Source organism: Brachyhypopomus gauderio, unplaced genomic scaffold, assembly GCF_052324685.1.
Source record: "Brachyhypopomus gauderio isolate BG-103 unplaced genomic scaffold, BGAUD_0.2 sc77, whole genome shotgun sequence".
Classification (NCBI taxonomy): Eukaryota; Metazoa; Chordata; class Actinopteri; order Gymnotiformes; family Hypopomidae; genus Brachyhypopomus; species Brachyhypopomus gauderio.
This window is the reverse complement of record NW_027506898.1, coordinates 105,311-121,006: the sequence shown is the minus strand read 5'-3', so window position 1 is coordinate 121,006 and position 15,696 is coordinate 105,311. Positions and strand designations below refer to the sequence as shown.

Below are 15,696 nucleotides of genomic sequence, written 5' to 3'. Positions count from 1 at the left end.
AGCTTTGCACTCTCAGTTTGGACTTGAGCTTTTGTCCAGGATCTGAACAACAAGAGCACTGAGCCTAGTAGGGGAATTAGCTCAAGTGGTAGAGCGCTCGCTTAGCATGCGAGAGGTAGTGGGATCGATGCCCACATTCTCCATTATAGGCATTTCAGTCATGCTCGATAGTGAAAAAGAAAATTGGTGCATGTTTTTTGACCCTGACGCTTCCATAATTCTTTTCACACACTACATGCCAAATCTCTGTTAGAATGTGTCACCTTAAACATGTGATTCGTACTATATGAGTACTCAACAATAAGGGCTCGCACATGTCAAGAGTCCACACCGTCCGACAAGACTTTCTGATCTCCACCATACAAGTTGGAATTTGAGAGACCCAAAATAACACTAATCCGCCTCATATCTGATCCAAAAGACAATCATCAATGGCCCGTATGGGGATCGAACCCATGACCTTGGCGTTATTAGCACCACACTGTTACCAGCTGAGCTAACCGGCCTACATGATGGAGTCTTTCTGCAAGTTGTGTGGCTGAGGTAGGCCTGTTCCATGAAAGTATACAAATGGTATGAGGAGGGATGTCTGCGGTAATCGACCAAGCACAGACATTAGTTGACACCTCCAGTTTCCTTCTCTTCTTGGTTGATTGGCGGTCAACGATCAAATTAAATCTACTCAACCTTTGAGCCACTGCTAAAATGCAAGTCCATGCAGCTTTTCACAGTAAAGAAATGTAAAAATCATCAATTGCAGTGTCTGTAGAGCTTTGCACTCTCAGTTTGGACTTGAGCTTTTGTCCAGGATCTGAACAACAAGAGCACTGAGCCTAGTAGGGGAATTAGCTCAAGTGGTAGAGCACTCGCTTAGCATGCGAGAGGTAGTGGGATCGATGCCCACATTCTCCATTACTGGCATTACAGTCATGCTCGATAGTGAAAAAGAAAATTGGTGCATGTTTTTTGACCCTGACGCTTCCATAATTCTTTTCACACACTACATGCCAAATCTCTGTTAGAATGTGTCACCTTAAACATGTGATTCGTACTATATGAGTACTCAACAATAAGGGCTCACACATGTCAAGAGTCCACACCGTCCGACAAGACTTTCTGATCTCCACCATACAAGTTGGAATTTGAGAGACCCAAAATAACACTAATCCGCCTCATATCTGATCCAAAAGACTATCATCAATGGCCCGTATGGGGATCGAACCCATGACCTTGGCGTTATTAGCACCACGCTCTAACCAGCTGAGCTAACCGGCCTACATGAGGGAGGCTTTCTGCAAGTTGTGTGGCTGAGGTAGGCCTGTTCCATGAAAGTATACAAATGGTATGAGGAGGGATGTCTGCGGTAATCGACCAAGCACAGACATTAGTTGACACCTCCAGTTTCCTTCTCTTCTTGGTTGATTGGCGGTCAACGATCAAATTAAATCTACTCAACCTTTGAGCCACTGCTAAAATGCAAGTCCATGCAGCTTTTCACAGTAAAGAAATGTAAAAATCATCAATTGCAGTGTCTGTAGAGCTTTGCACTCTCAGTTTGGACTTGAGCTTTTGTCCAGGATCTGAACAACAAGAGCACTGAGCCTAGTAGGGGAATTAGCTCAAGTGGTAGAGCACTCGCTTAGCATGCGAGAGGTAGTGGGATCGATGCCCACATTCTCCATTACAGGCATTTCAGTCATGCTCGATAGTGAAAAAGAAAATTGGTGCATGTTTTTTGACCCTGACGCTTCCATAATTCTTTTCACACACTACATGCCAAATCTCTGTTAGAATGTGTCACCTTAAACATGTGATTCGTACTATATGAGTACTCAACAATAAGGGCTCACACATGTCAAGAGTCCACACCGTCCGACAAGACTTTCTGATCTCCACCATACAAGTTGGAATTTGAGAGACCCAAAATAACACTAATCCGCCTCATATCTGATCCAAAAGACTATCATCAATGGCCCGTATGGGGATCGAACCCATGACCTTGGCGTTATTAGCACCACGCTCTAACCAGCTGAGCTAACCGGCCTACATGAGGGAGGCTTTCTGCAAGTTGTGTGGCTGAGGTAGGCCTGTTCCATGAAAGTATACAAATGGTATGAGGAGGGATGTCTGCGGTAATCGACCAAGCACAGACATTAGTTGACACCTCCAGTTTCCTTCTCTTCTTGGTTGATTGGCGGTCAACGATCAAATTAAATCTACTCAACCTTTGAGCCACTGCTAAAATGCAAGTCCATGCAGCTGTTCACAGTAAAGAAATGTAAAAATCATCAATTGCAGTGTCTGTAGAGCTTTGCACTCTCAGTTTGGACTTGAGCTTTTGTCCAGGATCTGAACAACAAGAGCACTGAGCCTAGTAGGGGAATTAGCTCAAGTGGTAGAGCGCTCGCTTAGCATGCGAGAGGTAGTGGGATCGATGCCCACATTCTCCATTATAGGCATTTGAGTCATGCTCGATAGTGAAAAAGAAAATTGGTGCATGTTTTTTGACCCTGACGCTTCGATAATTCTTTTCACACACTACATGCCAAATCTCTGTTAGAATGTGTCACCTTAAACATGTGATTCGTACTATATGAGTAATCAACAATAAGGGCTCGCACATGTCAAGAGTCCACACTGTCCGACAAGACTTTCTGATCTCCACCATACAAGTTGGAATTTGAGAGACCCAAAATAACACTAATCCGCCTCATATCTGATCCAAAAGACTATCATCAATGGCCCGTATGGGGATCGAACCCATGACCTTGGCGTTATTAGCACCACGCTCTAACCAGCTGAGCTAACCGGCCTACATGATGGATGCTTTCTGCAAGTTGTGTGGCTGAGGTAGGCCTTTTCCATGAAAGTATACAAATGGTATGAGGAGGGATGTCTGCGGTAATCGACCAAGCACAGACATTAGTTGACACCTCCAGTTCCCTTCTCTTCTTGGTTGATTGGCGGTCAACGATCAAATTAAATCTACTCAACCTTTGAGCCACTGCTAAAATGCAAGTCCATGCAGCTGTTCACAGTAAAGAAATGTAAAAATCATCAATTGCAGTGTCTGTAGAGCTTTGCACTCTCAGTTTGGACTTGAGCTTTTGTCCAGGATCTGAACAACAAGAGCACTGAGCCTACTAGGGGAATTAGCTCAAGTGGTAGAGCGCTCGCTTAGCATGTAAGAGGTAGTGGGATCGATGCCCACATTCTCCATTACAGGCATTTCAGTCATGCTCGATAGTGAAAAAGAAAATTGGTGCATGTTTTTTGACCCTGACGCCTCCATAATTCTTTTCACACACTACATGCCAAATCTCTGTTAGAATGTGTCACCTTAAACATGTGATTCGTACTATATGAGTACTCAACAATAAGGGCTCGCACATGTCAAGAGTCCACACCGTCCGACAAGACTTTCTGATCTCCACCATACAAGTTGGAATTTGAGAGACCCAAAATAACACTAATCCGCCTCATATCTGATCCAAAAGACTATCATCAATGGCCCGTATGGGGATCGAACCCATGACCTTGGCGTTATTAGCACCACGCTCTAACCAGCTGAGCTAACCGGCCTACATGAGGGAGGCTTTCTGCAAGTTGTGTGGCTGAGGTAGGCCTGTTCCATGAAAGTATACAAATGGTATGAGGAGGGATGTCTGCGGTAATCGACCAAGCACAGACATTAGTTGACACCTCCAGTTTCCTTCTCTTCTTGGTTGATTGGCGGTCAACGATCAAATTAAATCTACTCAACCTTTGAGCCACTGCTAAAATGCAAGTCCATGCAGCTGTTCACAGTAAAGAAATGTAAAAATCATCAATTGCAGTGTCTGTAGAGCTTTGCACTCTCAGTTTGGACTTGAGCTTTTGTCCAGGATCTGAACAACAAGAGCACTGAGCCTAGTAGGGGAATTAGCTCAAGTGGTAGAGCGCTCGCTTAGCATGCGAGAGGTAGTGGGATCGATGCCCACATTCTCCATTATAGGCATTTGAGTCATGCTCGATAGTGAAAAAGAAAATTGGTGCATGTTTTTTGACCCTGACGCTTCCATAATTCTTTTCACACACTACATGCCAAATCTCTGTTAGAATGTGTCACCTTAAACATGTGATTCGTACTATATGAGTACTCAACAATAAGGGCTCGCACATGTCAAGAGTCCACACTGTCCGACAAGACTTTCTGATCTCCACCATACAAGTTGGAATTTGAGAGACCCAAAATAACACTAATCCGCCTCATATCTGATCCAAAAGACTATCATCAATGGCCCGTATGGGGATCGAACCCATGACCTTGGCGTTATTAGCACCACGCTCTAACCAGCTGAGCTAACCGGCCTACATGATGGATGCTTTCTGCAAGTTGTGTGGCTGAGGTAGGCCTTTTCCATGAAAGTATACAAATGGTATGAGGAGGGATGTCTGCGGTAATCGACCAAGCACAGACATTAGTTGACACCTCCAGTTCCCTTCTCTTCTTGGTTGATTGGCGGTCAACGATCAAATTAAATCTACTCAACCTTTGAGCCACTGCTAAAATGCAAGTCCATGCAGCTGTTCACAGTAAAGAAATGTAAAAATCATCAATTGCAGTGTCTGTAGAGCTTTGCACTCTCAGTTTGGACTTGAGCTTTTGTCCAGGATCTGAACAACAAGAGCACTGAGCCTACTAGGGGAATTAGCTCAAGTGGTAGAGCGCTCGCTTAGCATGTAAGAGGTAGTGGGATCGATGCCCACATTCTCCATTATAGGCATTTCAGTCATGCTCGATAGTGAAAAAGAAAATTGGTGCATGTTTTTTGACCCTGACGCTTCCATAATTCTTTTCACACACTACATGCCAAATCTCTGTTAGAATGTGTCACCTTAAACATGTGATTCGTACTATATGAGTACTCAACAATAAGGGCTCGCACATGTCAAGAGTCCACACCGTCCGACAAGACTTTCTGATCTCCACCATACAAGTTGGCATTTGAGAGACCCAAAATAACACTAATCCGCCTCATATCTGATCCAAAAGACTATCATCAATGGCCCGTATGGGGATCGAACCCATGACCTTGGCGTTATTAGCACCACGCTCTAACCAGCTGAGCTAACCGGCCTACATGATGGAGGCTTTCTGCAAGTTGTGTGGCTGAGGTAGGCCTGTTCCATGAAAGTATACAAATGGTATGAGGAGGGATGTTTGCGGTAATCGACCAAGCACAGACATTAGTTGACACCTCCAGTTTCCTTCTCTTCTTGGTTGATTGGCGGTCAACGATCAAATTAAATCTACTCAACCTTTGAGCCACTGCTAAAATGCAAGTCCATGCAGCTGTTCACAGTAAAGAAATGTAAAAATCATCAATTGCAGTGTCTGTAGAGCTTTGCACTCTCAGTTTGGACTTGAGCTTTTGTCGAGGATCTGAACAACAAGAACACTGAGCCCCGTAGGGGAATTAGCTCAAGTGGTAGAGCGCTCGCTTAGCATGCGAGAGGTAGTGGGATCGATGTCCACATTCTCCATTATAGGCATTTCAGTCATGCTCGATAGTGAAAAAGAAAATTGGTGCATGTTTTTTGACCCTGACGCTGCCATAATTCTTTTCACACACTACTTGCCAAATCTCTGTTAGAATGTGTCACCTTAAACATGTGATTCGTACTATATGAGTACTCAACAATAAGGGCTTGCACATGTCAAGAGTCCACACCGTCCGACAAGACTTTCTGATCTCCACCATACAAGTTGGCATTTGAGAGACCCAAAATAACACTAATCCGCCTCATATCTGATCCAAAAGACTATCATCAATGGCCCGTATGGGGATCGAACCCATGACCTTGGCGTTATTAGCACCACGCTCTAACCAGCTGAGCTAACCGGCCTACATGATGGAGGCTTTCTGCAAGTTGTGTGGCTGAGGTAGGCCTGTTCCATGAAAGTATACAAATGGTATGAGGAGGGATGTCTGCGGTAATCGACCAAGCACAGACATTAGTTGACACCTTCAGTTTCCTTCTCTTCTTGGTTGATTGGCGGTCAACGATCAAATTAAATCTACTCAACCTTTGAGCCACTGCTAAAATGCAAGTCCATGCAGCTGTTCACAGTAAAGAAATGTAAAAATCATCAATTGCAGTGTCTGTAGAGCTTTGCACTCTCAGTTTGGACTTGAGCTTTTGTCCAGGATCTGAACAACAAGAGCACTGACCCTACTAGGGGAATTAGCTCAAGTGGTAGAGCGCTCGCTTAGCATGTGAGAGGTAGTGGGATCGATGCCCACATTCTCCATTATAGGCATTTCAGTCATGCTCGATAGTGAAAAAGAAAATTGGTGCATGTTTTTTGACCCTGACGCTGCCATAATTCTTTTCACACACTACTTGCCAAATCTCTGTTAGAATGTGTCACCTTAAACATGTGATTCGTACTATATGAGTACTCAACAATAAGGGCTTGCACATGTCAAGAGTCCACACCGTCCGACAAGACTTTCTGATCTCCACCATACAAGTTGGCATTTGAGAGACCCAAAATAACACTAATCCGCCTCATATCTGATCCAAAAGACTATCATCAATGGCCCGTATGGGGATCGAACCCATGACCTTGGCGTTATTAGCACCACGCTCTAACCAGCTGAGCTAACCGGCCTACATGATGGAAGCTTTCTGCAAGTTGTGTGGCTGAGGTAGGCCTGTTCCATGAAAGTATACAAATGGTATGAGGAGGGATGTCTGCGGTAATCGACCAAGCACAGACATTAGTTGACACCTCCAGTTTCCTTCTCTTCTTGGTTGATTGGCGGTCAACGATCAAATTAAATCTACTCAACCTTTGAGCCACTGCTAAAATGCAAGTCCATGCAGCTGTTCACAGTAAAGAAATGTAAAAATCATCAATTGCAGTGTCTGTAGAGCTTTGCACTCTCAGTTTGGACTTGAGCTTTTGTCCAGGATCTGAACAACAAGAGCACTGAGCCTAGTAGGGGAATTAGCTCAAGTGGTAGAGCGCTCGCTTAGCATGCGAGAGGTAGTGGGATCGATGCCCACATTCTCCATTATAGGCATTTCAGTCATGCTCGATAGTGAAAAAGAAAATTGGTGCATGTTTTTTGACCCTGACGCTTCCATAATTCTTTTCACACACTACATGCCAAATCTCTGTTAGAATGTGTCACCTTAAACATGTGATTCGTACTATATGAGTACTCAACAATAAGGGCTCGCACATGTCAAGAGTCCACACCGTCCGACAAGACTTTCTGATCTCCACCATACAAGTTGGAATTTGAAAGACCCAAAATAACACTAATCCGCCTCATATCTGATCCAAAAGACTATCATCAATGGCCCGTATGGGGATCGAACCCATGACCTTGGCATTATTAGCACCACGCTCTAACCAGCTGAGCTAACCGGCCTACATGATGGAGGCTTTCTGCAAGTTGTGTGGCTGAGGTAGGCCTGTTCCATGAAAGTATACAAATGGTATGAGGAGGGATGTCTGCGGTAATCGACCAAGCACAGACATTAGTTGACACCTCCAGTTTCCTTCTCTTCTTGGTTGATTGGCGGTCAACGATCAAATTAAATCTACTCAACCTTTGAGCCACTGCTAAAATGCAAGTCCATGCAGCTGTTCACAGTAAAGAAATGTAAAAATCATCAATTGCAGTGTCTGTAGAGCTTTGCACTCTCAGTTTGGACTTGAGCTTTTGTCCAGGATCTGAACAACAAGAGCACTGAGCCTAGTAGGGGAATTAGCTCAAGTGGTAGAGCGCTCGCTTAGCATGCGAGAGGTAGTGGGATCGATGCCCACATTCTCCATTATAGGCATTTCAGTCATGCTCGATAGTGAAAAAGAAAATTGGTGCATGTTTTTTGACCCTGACGCTTCCATAATTCTTTTCACACACTACATGCCAAATCTCTGTTAGAATGTGTCACCTTAAACATGTGATTCGTACTATATGAGTACTCAACAATAAGGGCTCGCACATGTCAAGAGTCCACACCGTCCGACAAGACTTTCTGATCTCCACCATACAAGTTGGAATTTGAGAGACCCAAAATAACACTAATCCGCCTCATATCTGATCCAAAAGACTATCATCAATGGCCCGTATGGGGATCGAACCCATGACCTTGGCGTTATTAGCACCACGCTCTAACCAGCTGAGCTAACCGGCCTACATGATGGAGGCTTTCTGCAAGTTGTGTGGCTGAGGTAGGCCTGTTCCATGAAAGTATACAAATGGTATGAGGAGGGATGTCTGCGGTAATCGACCAAGCACAGACATTAGTTGACACCTCCAGTTTCCTTCTCTTCTTGGTTGATTGGCGGTCAACGATCAAATTAAATCTACTCAACCTTTGAGCCACTGCTAAAATGCAAGTCCATGCAGCTGTTCACAGTAAAGAAATGTAAAAATCATCAATTGCAGTGTCTGTAGAGCTTTGCACTCTCAGTTTGGACTTGAGCTTTTGTCCAGGATCTGAACAACAAGAGCACTGAGCTTCCTAGGGGAATTAGCTCAAGTGGTAGAGCGCTCGCTTAGCATGCGAGAGGTAGTGGGATCGATGCCCACATTCTCCATTATAGGCATTTCAGTCATGCTCGATAGTGAAAAAGAAAATTGGTGCATGTTTTTTGACCCTGACGCTTCCATAATTCTTTTCACACACTACATGCCAAATCTCTGTTAGAATGTGTCACCTTAAACATGTGATTCGTACTATATGAGTACTCAACAATAAGGGCTCGCACATGTCAAGAGTCCACACCGTCCGACAAGACTTTCTGATCTCCACCATACAAGTTGGCATTTGAGAGACCCAAAATAACACTAATCCGCCTCATATCTGATCCAAAAGACTATCATCAATGGCCCGTATGGGGATCGAACCTATGACCTTGGCGTTATTAGTACCACGCTCTAACCAGCTGAGCTAACCGGCCTACATGATGGAGTCTTTCTGCAAGTTGTGTGGCTGAGGTAGGCCTGTTCCATGAAAGTATACAAATGGTATGAGGAGGGATGTCTGCGGTAATCGACCAAGCACAGACATTAGTTGACACCTCCAGTTTCCTTCTCTTCTTGGTTGATTGGCGGTCAACGATCAAATTAAATCTACTCAACCTTTGAGCCACTGCTAAAATGCAAGTCCATGCAGCTGTTCACAGTAAAGAAATGTAAAAATCATCAATTGCAGTGTCTGTAGAGCTTTGCACTCTCAGTTTGGACTTGAGCTTTTGTCCAGGATCTGAACAACAAGAGCACTGAGCCTACAAGGGGAATTAGCTCAAGTGGTAGAGCGCTCGCTTAGCATGCGAGAGGTAGTGGGATCGATGCCCACATTCTCCATTATAGGCATTTCAGTCATGCTCGATAGTGAAAAAGAAAATTGGTGCATGTTTTTTGACCCTGACACTTCCATAATTCTTTTCACACACTACATGCCAAATCTCTGTTAGAATGTGTCACCTTAAACATGTGATTCGTACTATATGAGTACTCAACAATAAGGGCTTGCACATGTCAAGAGTCCACACCGTCCGACAAGACTTTCTGATCTCCACCATACAAGTTGGCATTTGAGAGACCCAAAATAACACTAATCCGCCTCATATCTGATCCAAAAGACTATCATCAATGGCCCGTATGGGGATCGAACCCATGACCTTGGCGTTATTAGCACCACGCTCTAACCAGCTGAGCTAACCGGCCTACTTGATGGAGTCTTTCTGCAAGTTGTGTGGCTGAGGTAGGCCTGTTCCATGAAAGTATACAAATGGTATGAGGAGGGATGTCTGCGGTAATCGACCAAGCACAGACATTAGTTGACACCTCCAGTTTCCTTCTCTTCTTGGTTGATTGGCGGTCAACGATCAAATTAAATCTACTCAACCTTTGAGCCACTGCTAAAATGCAAGTCCATGCAGCTGTTCACAGTAAAGAAATGTAAAAATCATCAATTGCAGTGTCTGTAGAGCTTTGCACTCTCAGTTTGGACTTGAGCTTTTGTCCAGGATCTGAACAACAAGAGCACTGAGCCTAGTAGGGGAATTAGCTCAAGTGGTAGAGCGCTCGCTTAGCATGCGAGAGGTAGTGGGATCGATGCCCACATTCTCCATTATAGGCATTTCAGTCATGCTCGATAGTGAAAAAGAAAATTGGTGCATGTTTTTTGACCCTGACGCTTCCATAATTCTTTTCACACACTACATGCCAAATCTCTGTTAGAATGTGTCACCTTAAACATGTGATTCGTACTATATGAGTACTCAACAATAAGGGCTCGCACATGTCAAGAGTCCACACCGTCCGACAAGACTTTCTGATCTCCACCATACAAGTTGGAATTTGAGAGACCCAAAATAACACTAATCCGCCTCATATCTGATCCAAAAGACTATCATCAATGGCCCGTATGGGGATCGAACCCATGACCTTGGCGTTATTAGCACCACGCTCTAACCAGCTGAGCTAACCGGCCTACATGATGGAGGCTTTCTGCAAGTTGTGTGGCTGAGGTAGGCCTGTTCCATGAAAGTATACAAATGGTATGAGGAGGGATGTCTGCGGTAATCGACCAAGCACAGACATTAGTTGACACCTCCAGTTTCCTTCTCTTCTTGGTTGATTGGCGGTCAACGATCAAATTAAATCTACTCAACCTTTGAGCCACTGCTAAAATGCAAGTCCATGCAGCTGTTCACAGTAAAGAAATGTAAAAATCATCAATTGCAGTGTCTGTAGAGCTTTGCACTCTCAGTTTGGACTTGAGCTTTTGTCCAGGATCTGAACAACAAGAGCACTGAGCCTACAAGGGGAATTAGCTCAAGTGGTAGAGCGCTCGCTTAGCATGCGAGAGGTAGTGGGATCGATGCCCACATTCTCCATTATAGGCATTTCAGTCATGCTCGATAGTGAAAAAGAAAATTGGTGCATGTTTTTTGACCCTGACGCTTCCATAATTCTTTTCACACACTACATGCCAAATCTCTGTTAGAATGTGTCACCTTAAACATGTGATTCGTACTATATGAGTACTCAACAATAAGGGCTTGCACATGTCAAGAGTCCACACCGTCCGACAAGACTTTCTGATCTCCACCATACAAGTTGGCATTTGAGAGACCCAAAATAACACTAATCCGCCTCATATCTGATCCAAAAGACTATCATCAATGGCCCGTATGGGGATCGAACCCATGACCTTGGCATTATTAGCACCACTCTCTAACCAGCTGAGCTAACCGGCCTACATGATGGAGGCTTTCTGCAAGTTGTGTGGCTGAGGTAGGCCTGTTCCATGAAAGTATACAAATGGTATGAGGAGGGATGTCTGCGGTAATCGACCAAGCACAGACATTAGTTGACACCTCCAGTTTCCTTCTCTTCTTGGTTGATTGGCGGTCAACGATCAAATTAAATCTACTCAACCTTTGAGCCACTGCTCAAATGCAAGTCCATGCAGCTGTTCACAGTAAAGAAATGTAAAAATCATCAATTGCAGTGTCTGTAGAGCTTTGCACTCTCAGTTTGGACTTGAGCTTTTGTCCAGGATCTGAACAACAAGAGCACTGAGCCTACAAGGGGAATTAGCTCAAGTGGTAGAGCGCTCGCTTAGCATGCGAGAGGTAGTGGGATCGATGCCCACATTCTCCATTATAGGCATTTCAGTCATGCTCGATAGTGAAAAAGAAAATTGGTGCATGTTTTTTGACCCTGACGCTTCCATAATTCTTTTCACACACTACATGCCAAATCTCTGTTAGAATGTGTCACCTTAAACATGTGATTCGTACTATATGAGTACTCAACAATAAGGGCTTGCACATGTCAAAAGTCCACACCGTCCGACAAGACTTTCTGATCTCCACCATACAAGTTGGCATTTGAGAGACCCAAAATAACACTAATCCGCCTCATATCTGATCCAAAAGACTATCATCAAAGGCCCGTATGGGGATCGAACCCATGACCTTGGCGTTATTAGCACCACGCTCTAACCAGCTGAGCTAACCGGCCTACATGATGGAGTCTTTCTGCAAGTTGTGTGGCTGAGGTAGGCCTGTTCCATGAAAGTATACAAATGGTATGAGGAGGGATGTCTGCGGTAATCGACCAAGCACAGACATTAGTTGACACCTCCAGTTTCCTTCTCTTCTTGGTTGATTGGCGGTCAACGATCAAATTAAATCTACTCAACCTTTGAGCCACTGCTAAAATGCAAGTCCATGCAGCTGTTCACAGTAAAGAAATGTAAAAATCATCAATTGCAGTGTCTGTAGAGCTTTGCACTCTCAGTTTGGACTTGAGCTTTTGTCCAGGATCTGAACAACAAGAGCACTGAGCCTACAAGGGGAATTAGCTCAAGTGGTAGAGCGCTCGCTTAGCATGCGAGAGGTAGTGGGATCGATGCCCACATTCTCCATTATAGGCATTTCAGTCATGCTCGATAGTGAAAAAGAAAATTGGTGCATGTTTTTTGACCCTGACGCTTCCATAATTCTTTTCACACACTACATGCCAAATCTCTGTTAGAATGTGTCACCTTAAACATGTGATTCGTACTATATGAGTACTCAACAATAAGGGCTTGCACATGTCAAGAGTCCACACCGTCCGACAAGACTTTCTGATCTCCACCATACAAGTTGGCATTTGAGAGACCCAAAATAACACTAATCCGCCTCATATCTGATCCAAAAGACTATCATCAATGGCCCGTATGGGGATCGAACCCATGACCTTGGCATTATTAGCACCACTCTCTAACCAGCTGAGCTAACCGGCCTACATGATGGAGTCTTTCTGCAAGTTGTGTGGCTGAGGTAGGCCTGTTCCATGAAAGTATACAAATGGTATGAGGAGGGATGTCTGCGGTAATCGACCAAGCACAGACATTAGTTGACACCTCCAGTTTCCTTCTCTTCTTGGTTGATTGGCGGTCAACGATCAAATTAAATCTACTCAACCTTTGAGCCACTGCTAAAATGCAAGTCCATGCAGCTGTTCACAGTAAAGAAATGTAAAAATCATCAATTGCAGTGTCTGTAGAGCTTTGCACTCTCAGTTTGGACTTGAGCTTTTGTCCAGGATCTGAACAACAAGAGCACTGAGCCTACAAGGGGAATTAGCTCAAGTGGTAGAGCGCTCGCTTAGCATGCGAGAGGTAGTGGGATCGATGCCCACATTCTCCATTATAGGCATTTCAGTCATGCTCGATAGTGAAAAAGAAAATTGGTGCATGTTTTTTGACCCTGACGCTTCCATAATTCTTTTCACACACTACATGCCAAATCTCTGTTAGAATGTGTCACCTTAAACATGTGATTCGTACTATATGAGTACTCAACAATAAGGGCTTGCACATGTCAAAAGTCCACACCGTCCGACAAGACTTTCTGATCTCCACCATACAAGTTGGCATTTGAGAGACCCAAAATAACACTAATCCGCCTCATATCTGATCCAAAAGACTATCATCAATGGCCCGTATGGGGATCGAACCCATGACCTTGGCGTTATTAGCACCACGCTCTAACCAGCTGAGCTAACCGGCCTACATGATGGAGGCTTTCTGCAAGTTGTGTGGCTGAGGTAGGCCTGTTCCATGAAAGTATACAAATGGTATGAGGAGGGATGTCTGCGGTAATCGACCAAGCACAGACATTAGTTGACACCTCCAGTTTCCTTCTCTTCTTGGTTGATTGGCGGTCAACGATCAAATTAAATCTACTCAACCTTTGAGCCACTGCTAAAATGCAAGTCCATGCAGCTGTTCACAGTAAAGAAATGTAAAAATCATCAATTGCAGTGTCTGTAGAGCTTTGCACTCTCAGTTTGGACTTGAGCTTTTGTCCAGGATCTGAACAACAAGAACACTGAGCCTCGTAGGTGAATTAGCTCAAGTGGTAGAGCGCTCGCTTAGCATGCGAGAGGTAGTGAGATCGATGCCCACATTCTCCATTATAGGCATTTCAGTCATGCTCGATAGTGAAAAAGAAAATTGGTGCATGTTTTTTGACCCTGACGCCTCCATAATTCTTTTCACACACTACATGCCAAATCTCTGTTAGAATGTGTCACCTTAAACATGTGATTCGTACTATATGAGTACTCAACAATAAGGGCTTGCACATGTCAAGAGTCCTCACCGTCCGACAAGACTTTCTGATCTCCACCATACAAGTTGGCATTTGAGAGACCCAAAATAACACTAATCCGCCTCATATCTGATCCAAAAGACTATCATCAATGGCCCGTATGGGGATCGAACCCATGACCTTGGCATTATTAGCACCACTCTCTAACCAGCTGAGCTAACCGGCCTACATGATGGAGTCTTTCTGCAAGTTGTGTGGCTGAGGTAGGCCTGTTCCATGAAAGTATACAAATGGTATGAGGAGGGATGTCTGCGGTAATCGACCAAGCACAGACATTAGTTGACACCTCCAGTTTCCTTCTCTTCTTGGTTGATTGGCGGTCAACGATCAAATTAAATCTACTCAACCTTTGAGCCACTGCTAAAATGCAAGTCCATGCAGCTGTTCACAGTAAAGAAATGTAAAAATCATCAATTGCAGTGTCTGTAGAGCTTTGCACTCTCAGTTTGGACTTGAGCTTTTGTCCAGGATCTGAACAACAAGAGCACTGAGCCTACAAGGGGAATTAGCTCAAGTGGTAGAGCGCTCGCTTAGCATGCGAGAGGTAGTGGGATCGATGCCCACATTCTCCATTATAGGCATTTCAGTCATGCTCGATAGTGAAAAAGAAAATTGGTGCATGTTTTTTGACCCTGACGCTTCCATAATTCTTTTCACACACTACATGCCAAATCTCTGTTAGAATGTGTCACCTTAAACATGTGATTCGTACTATATGAGTACTCAACAATAAGGGCTTGCACATGTCAAGAGTCCTCACCGTCCGACAAGACTTTCTGATCTCCACCATACAAGTTGGCATTTGAGAGACCCAAAATAACACTAATCCGCCTCATATCTGATCCAAAAGACTATCATCAATGGCCCGTATGGGGATCGAACCCATGACCTTGGCATTATTAGCACCACTCTCTAACCAGCTGAGCTAACCGGCCTCCATGATGGAGTCTTTCTGCAAGTTGTGTGGCTGAGGTAGGCCTGTTCCATGAAAGTATACAAATGGTATGAGGAGGGATGTCTGCGGTAATCAACCAAGCACAGACATTAGTTGACACCTCCAGTTTCCTTCTCTTCTTGGTTGATTGGCGGTCAACGATCAAATTAAATCTACTCAACCTTTGAGCCACTGCTAAAATGCAAGTCCATGCAGCTGTTCACAGTAAAGAAATGTAAAAATCATCAATTGCAGTGTCTGTAGAGCTTTGCACTCTCAGTTTGGACTTGAGCTTTTGTCCAGGATCTGAACAACAAGAGCACTGAGCCTACAAGGGGAATTAGCTCAAGTGGTAGAGCGCTCGCTTAGCATGCGAGAGGTAGTGGGATCGATGCCCACATTCTCCATTATAGGCATTTCAGTCATGCTCGATAGTGAAAAAGAAAATTGGTGCATGTTTTTTGACCCTGACGCTTCCATAATTCTTTTCACACACTACATGCCAAATCTCTGTTAGAATGTGTCACCTTAAACATGTGATTCGTACTATATGAGTACTCAACAATAAGGGCTTGCACAT

General features: G+C 44.2%; 31 non-coding genes across 31 annotated transcripts; 17 read left to right on the top strand and 14 right to left on the bottom strand.

The window, feature by feature from the left end:
* The first annotated feature begins 70 nt into the window (after positions 1-70).
* trnaa-agc (transfer RNA alanine (anticodon AGC)) lies at positions 71-143 on the top strand. The gene has a single exon. It is a non-coding gene; the product is annotated as a tRNA-Ala (tRNA).
* Positions 144-839: 696 nt separating this feature from the next.
* Positions 840-912, top strand: trnaa-agc (transfer RNA alanine (anticodon AGC)). Its single transcript has one exon. It is a non-coding gene; the product is annotated as a tRNA-Ala (tRNA).
* Positions 913-1,201: 289 nt separating this feature from the next.
* On the bottom strand, positions 1,202-1,275 carry trnai-aau (transfer RNA isoleucine (anticodon AAU)). Its single transcript has one exon. It is a non-coding gene; the product is annotated as a tRNA-Ile (tRNA).
* A 333-nt stretch (positions 1,276-1,608) lies between these two features.
* On the top strand, positions 1,609-1,681 carry trnaa-agc (transfer RNA alanine (anticodon AGC)). Its single transcript has one exon. It is a non-coding gene; the product is annotated as a tRNA-Ala (tRNA).
* Positions 1,682-1,970: 289 nt separating this feature from the next.
* On the bottom strand, positions 1,971-2,044 carry trnai-aau (transfer RNA isoleucine (anticodon AAU)). Its single transcript has one exon. It is a non-coding gene; the product is annotated as a tRNA-Ile (tRNA).
* A 333-nt stretch (positions 2,045-2,377) lies between these two features.
* On the top strand, positions 2,378-2,450 carry trnaa-agc (transfer RNA alanine (anticodon AGC)). The gene has a single exon. It is a non-coding gene; the product is annotated as a tRNA-Ala (tRNA).
* A 289-nt stretch (positions 2,451-2,739) lies between these two features.
* Positions 2,740-2,813, bottom strand: trnai-aau (transfer RNA isoleucine (anticodon AAU)). The gene has a single exon. It is a non-coding gene; the product is annotated as a tRNA-Ile (tRNA).
* Positions 2,814-3,508: 695 nt separating this feature from the next.
* trnai-aau (transfer RNA isoleucine (anticodon AAU)) lies at positions 3,509-3,582 on the bottom strand. Its single transcript has one exon. It is a non-coding gene; the product is annotated as a tRNA-Ile (tRNA).
* Positions 3,583-3,915: 333 nt separating this feature from the next.
* On the top strand, positions 3,916-3,988 carry trnaa-agc (transfer RNA alanine (anticodon AGC)). The gene has a single exon. It is a non-coding gene; the product is annotated as a tRNA-Ala (tRNA).
* A 289-nt stretch (positions 3,989-4,277) lies between these two features.
* trnai-aau (transfer RNA isoleucine (anticodon AAU)) lies at positions 4,278-4,351 on the bottom strand. The gene has a single exon. It is a non-coding gene; the product is annotated as a tRNA-Ile (tRNA).
* Positions 4,352-5,046: 695 nt separating this feature from the next.
* Positions 5,047-5,120, bottom strand: trnai-aau (transfer RNA isoleucine (anticodon AAU)). The gene has a single exon. It is a non-coding gene; the product is annotated as a tRNA-Ile (tRNA).
* A 695-nt stretch (positions 5,121-5,815) lies between these two features.
* Positions 5,816-5,889, bottom strand: trnai-aau (transfer RNA isoleucine (anticodon AAU)). The gene has a single exon. It is a non-coding gene; the product is annotated as a tRNA-Ile (tRNA).
* Positions 5,890-6,222: 333 nt separating this feature from the next.
* On the top strand, positions 6,223-6,295 carry trnaa-agc (transfer RNA alanine (anticodon AGC)). Its single transcript has one exon. It is a non-coding gene; the product is annotated as a tRNA-Ala (tRNA).
* Positions 6,296-6,584: 289 nt separating this feature from the next.
* trnai-aau (transfer RNA isoleucine (anticodon AAU)) lies at positions 6,585-6,658 on the bottom strand. Its single transcript has one exon. It is a non-coding gene; the product is annotated as a tRNA-Ile (tRNA).
* Positions 6,659-6,991: 333 nt separating this feature from the next.
* Positions 6,992-7,064, top strand: trnaa-agc (transfer RNA alanine (anticodon AGC)). Its single transcript has one exon. It is a non-coding gene; the product is annotated as a tRNA-Ala (tRNA).
* Positions 7,065-7,353: 289 nt separating this feature from the next.
* Positions 7,354-7,427, bottom strand: trnai-aau (transfer RNA isoleucine (anticodon AAU)). The gene has a single exon. It is a non-coding gene; the product is annotated as a tRNA-Ile (tRNA).
* A 333-nt stretch (positions 7,428-7,760) lies between these two features.
* On the top strand, positions 7,761-7,833 carry trnaa-agc (transfer RNA alanine (anticodon AGC)). Its single transcript has one exon. It is a non-coding gene; the product is annotated as a tRNA-Ala (tRNA).
* Positions 7,834-8,122: 289 nt separating this feature from the next.
* trnai-aau (transfer RNA isoleucine (anticodon AAU)) lies at positions 8,123-8,196 on the bottom strand. Its single transcript has one exon. It is a non-coding gene; the product is annotated as a tRNA-Ile (tRNA).
* A 333-nt stretch (positions 8,197-8,529) lies between these two features.
* On the top strand, positions 8,530-8,602 carry trnaa-agc (transfer RNA alanine (anticodon AGC)). The gene has a single exon. It is a non-coding gene; the product is annotated as a tRNA-Ala (tRNA).
* Positions 8,603-9,298: 696 nt separating this feature from the next.
* On the top strand, positions 9,299-9,371 carry trnaa-agc (transfer RNA alanine (anticodon AGC)). Its single transcript has one exon. It is a non-coding gene; the product is annotated as a tRNA-Ala (tRNA).
* A 289-nt stretch (positions 9,372-9,660) lies between these two features.
* On the bottom strand, positions 9,661-9,734 carry trnai-aau (transfer RNA isoleucine (anticodon AAU)). The gene has a single exon. It is a non-coding gene; the product is annotated as a tRNA-Ile (tRNA).
* A 333-nt stretch (positions 9,735-10,067) lies between these two features.
* trnaa-agc (transfer RNA alanine (anticodon AGC)) lies at positions 10,068-10,140 on the top strand. Its single transcript has one exon. It is a non-coding gene; the product is annotated as a tRNA-Ala (tRNA).
* A 289-nt stretch (positions 10,141-10,429) lies between these two features.
* trnai-aau (transfer RNA isoleucine (anticodon AAU)) lies at positions 10,430-10,503 on the bottom strand. The gene has a single exon. It is a non-coding gene; the product is annotated as a tRNA-Ile (tRNA).
* A 333-nt stretch (positions 10,504-10,836) lies between these two features.
* On the top strand, positions 10,837-10,909 carry trnaa-agc (transfer RNA alanine (anticodon AGC)). The gene has a single exon. It is a non-coding gene; the product is annotated as a tRNA-Ala (tRNA).
* A 696-nt stretch (positions 10,910-11,605) lies between these two features.
* On the top strand, positions 11,606-11,678 carry trnaa-agc (transfer RNA alanine (anticodon AGC)). Its single transcript has one exon. It is a non-coding gene; the product is annotated as a tRNA-Ala (tRNA).
* A 289-nt stretch (positions 11,679-11,967) lies between these two features.
* Positions 11,968-12,041, bottom strand: trnai-aau (transfer RNA isoleucine (anticodon AAU)). Its single transcript has one exon. It is a non-coding gene; the product is annotated as a tRNA-Ile (tRNA).
* Positions 12,042-12,374: 333 nt separating this feature from the next.
* On the top strand, positions 12,375-12,447 carry trnaa-agc (transfer RNA alanine (anticodon AGC)). The gene has a single exon. It is a non-coding gene; the product is annotated as a tRNA-Ala (tRNA).
* A 696-nt stretch (positions 12,448-13,143) lies between these two features.
* On the top strand, positions 13,144-13,216 carry trnaa-agc (transfer RNA alanine (anticodon AGC)). The gene has a single exon. It is a non-coding gene; the product is annotated as a tRNA-Ala (tRNA).
* Positions 13,217-13,505: 289 nt separating this feature from the next.
* On the bottom strand, positions 13,506-13,579 carry trnai-aau (transfer RNA isoleucine (anticodon AAU)). The gene has a single exon. It is a non-coding gene; the product is annotated as a tRNA-Ile (tRNA).
* Positions 13,580-14,681: 1,102 nt separating this feature from the next.
* Positions 14,682-14,754, top strand: trnaa-agc (transfer RNA alanine (anticodon AGC)). The gene has a single exon. It is a non-coding gene; the product is annotated as a tRNA-Ala (tRNA).
* Positions 14,755-15,450: 696 nt separating this feature from the next.
* On the top strand, positions 15,451-15,523 carry trnaa-agc (transfer RNA alanine (anticodon AGC)). The gene has a single exon. It is a non-coding gene; the product is annotated as a tRNA-Ala (tRNA).
* The last annotated feature ends 173 nt before the right edge of the window (positions 15,524-15,696 follow it).